The sequence below is a fragment of the Medicago sativa genome, chromosome 1 (genome assembly GCF_051527215.1).
Source record: "Medicago sativa cultivar Bolivia chromosome 1, Bolivia_mono, whole genome shotgun sequence".
NCBI lineage: Eukaryota > Viridiplantae > Streptophyta > Magnoliopsida > Fabales > Fabaceae > Medicago > Medicago sativa.
Window position 1 is genome coordinate 4,341,760 of NC_140749.1, and position 3,718 is coordinate 4,345,477.

At 32.0% G+C, this 3,718-nt stretch overlaps 1 pseudogene; it reads right to left on the bottom strand.

The window, feature by feature from the left end:
• Window positions 1-399: 399 nt before the first annotated feature.
• LOC146951880 (F-box/kelch-repeat protein At3g23880-like) lies at window positions 400-1,963 on the bottom strand (annotated as a pseudogene).
• Window positions 1,964-3,718: the final 1,755 nt, after the last annotated feature.

Sequence of the window (3,718 nt, forward strand, 5' to 3'; positions counted from 1 at the left end):
AGAACCAATAATAGGGCCAAAAAATTATATTTTGTTTCTCTCTTTTTATGAGGTTAAGAAGCTGCTTTTTTCCTTTCTATTTTGCAGATGCTGCAAAGCAAAAAAGAGCTAGGAATTCTGAGTGTGGATCCTATATGATATCCTTTTCCTCTTCAGTTTCCTCAATCTAATATATCATCCATATATGTTTCTCACAAATCACAATAGTAATCAAACTCCTAAAACCACTTTTTATAGATTTTGTTTTGTTTTTACCAATACAGAAAGACATATTTTGTTGCATTTCTGCATGAAAACAACTATTAAATAATTGAAAAACAGTAAGGAAGAACTACTATTAAATAATAAAAAAAACATTAATCTCAGAGAAATGTGATAGATGTTGGTAAACATAATTGATCAATGATCATAACTCTTGCAGATGTTCTTTCTTATTAAGTCAAATTAGCTAAAACCTATGCTAAATAACACCATTGTATGCATTAACAATATATATCTCAGTTTGGTGTGACTAATGTCTTAGCTAACTATGCTGACAAAGGAGCAATGCTTGGTACATACTCATGAATCCAGAAATTCATAGTATAATCAACATCAATTTGAAATTGGCAAAGTGAGTTGCCTTGATGGTCATATGATGCAAGGGACTTTCCATCCTTTCCTCCAAGGAGTTGATCACCATTCTTCCAAAGACCGCACATACGAAAATTGAACAAAGGTGGGACAATGTTGTACTTTTTCTCCCATCCATTTTGATGATCCATTACCCAAATTTTCAAGTTGCTATAGTGACACTGCACAACATAAGCAAGAAAACCCTTGATTTCAGCAACATCATCACATAGAAAGTATCGATCTTTAGCTGATAAGTTTGGCCCTCTGAGTTGGTGAAATTGATCGTTGCGAAAGTTAAAGCATAGGATATTTGCAACACCATCATAGCGATAGTAGCCTGAATTGTTTGTAATCCAATGATAAACGCCGTTAACAAGAGTGTTATATTTGATGGGACATCGACGTGTGATGATAGTAAAAGGAGGAGGAGGATGTCGAGTAGGGGTCCATGATTTAGTGATTAGACTATAAACTTCCGCTGATGAAACATAAAGTTTGTGTTTTGTCACACGATAATTGATACAGAGTTTCACAACTTTGAAATCGATGATGTTGGAATCATCAGCACCAAAACCATACAAGTATACGATGGACCTCTCTAGTTGTCGGGTTCAAGATGGCTAACTCATGTACACAACTATTATACCAACACAAACCTTTGAGACAAAAAACACCGTTACAACTACCTTCAATTGTTATGGGATAACGAAAATTGTTGGAAAAGGGGGATTTGATGTGTATTAGGTTGTCACATGAGAGAAGAGTTACATAGTTTTGTTTTTCATTAACTATCATGAGACTAGGACTATCAGACATATTCATGTGCCGCCGTTTCAGAAAGGCGGCTCTGAATAAGATCATTCCAAGATCGTTGAACACATCTGAAACGCATCAATGACTTTAGTGGCAGCCACGCCAAAATCTCCGTCTCTAAGTCTAACCCTAAATTCACCATCTCCGATATGTCTTCTATTCTCAATTTTTTCATTGTTATGGTTTTGATGATAACAAGTTGTAATCAAGAAACCTATAAGCACAAAAAAAAAATATAATCAATGAAACATAGAAGATTAATTCACAGTGCAAGATTCAACATAGAAGATTCAATTAACGATTCAAAGCGTAGTATGAAAATCAGAATTGAGAACGAACCTGGAGAAGAAACGCGAAGTGACGAATATGAACTATGTGCAGAAGCAGGTTTAGCAGGCTTAGGCGTTGATTTGGCAACCACCGCGAGGCATGGCGGAGAAACGGGTTGCGGCACAGCGTGAGAGAAGAACGAAGGGCTTCAAAGGTTTTAATTAGCGGGAATAATTTGAGCGCGTTTGTTATATGGTTTGATATTTACGATACTTTTTGGTAATTTCTATTATTTCATGGATTTATGAGGTGATAATGTCCATTTATGAAATTTTATATATATTTTGTCAAAAAAAAAATGAAATTTTATATATTTTTTAAATAAAAGAATTATAACTTTCGATATTTTTTTTTGAACTATCGATATTTTTAGGAATTGCTAAATTATGTGGCAAACGCTTTTTTTCAAAAAATATTTAGGAATTAAATTTATTTTCAGGTACACAATTTCTAAGAATAGTTTTTTAATTCTTGAAACAAATGTCCACTAAAATTAAAAGAAATACAAAAAAATCATCGAATAAGGACCAGCTTGTTGCACTAAATCGCGTCTCGTTTTTTTGGGTTAAATATGTTTTTGGTCCCTATAAATATGTCAACTTTTCGTTTTAGTCCCTATAAAATTTTCCTTCAACTTTTAGTCCCTATAAAATTTTCAATCACTACTTTTGGTCCCTATTTTTAACTTAATTTATGTATTTTTTAATGAAATTGTGCAGAAATGTGTAAAATATTCTAAAAAAAATTCCTAAAAAAATTAGAATTTTTTAACAAAACACAAATTAAATATGAATTTTTAACCATAAAAAATATAAAAATTCATATTAAATTCATGTTTTGTTAAAAAATTCTAATTTTTTTTTTTGGAGTGATTCTTATAATATTTTGAATTTTTCTGAAAAATTTTATTAAAAAATATGAATTCTACATGTGAGTTTACTTTAAAAGAGGGACCAAAAGTGAAGATTGAAAATTTTATAGGGACTAAAAGTTGAAGGAAAATTTTAGAGGGACTAAAACGAAAAGTTGACATATTTATAGGGACCAAAAACATATTTAACCTTTTTTTTTTGTGTGCGTCGGTTATAGATTATTTGAGTCAGTTTTCCATTTTTAGCAGTTTTGGCTAATTTATTACTACTCCCTTCGTTTCAAAATGAGTTTCGTTTTAGGTGTTTACACACATATTAAGAAATGCAATGATTAAAAGAAAGAGAATGATTATTTTACCAAATTATCCTTATTAACTATTGGTTAGTTTTAAAAGTAATACTTTGAAAGTAGTGTGCAGAGTATTAATTGGAGGGTACAATTGAAAAGAAAAAGTTATTATTGCATTGGAAACTGAAAGTGACATTCATTTTGAAACAATTTTTTTTGGCTAAAGCGACACTCATTTTGAAACGGAGGGAGTAGGTTTTAAAGTATGATTGGACTTGTCCTCGTGAGTTTAGCTCAGTTGGTATGGACAATGTATAGTATAAGCAAGGTTCGGGGTTCGAATCCCGGCCACCACCAAAAAAAGTATGATTGGACATGGCCCTCGTGAGCTTAGGTGACGTGGTCGGAAACGTAGGCTAGCAAGCGCTAAACCTAGTTTGAAAAGAAACAAGTTTGCAAGCGACAAACTCGTGAAAATAGAGTTTCGGAATCCACCAGAAATTGAGAAAACTATCTAAAATATTATTGAATGAATAAAAGTTGTCTCTTAGGTTACAATTGTTAAGCTTAAATAGAGAAATAACAAACCCTAATGGGCCGAAAAATAACAAACAGAAAACAAAGCAAACAAATAATAAAATTAAGTTGAATTATAAAATTACTAGAATTTTGACCCGTGCGTCGCACGGGTTTTCTCGACTATAATAGAGACCAATAAATAATCTTTAACCCGTAAGATTATTGATATGGTAGAAAATATTTTCTTCAAAAAAAAAAGGCAAGCGGATAGCAATGAAAT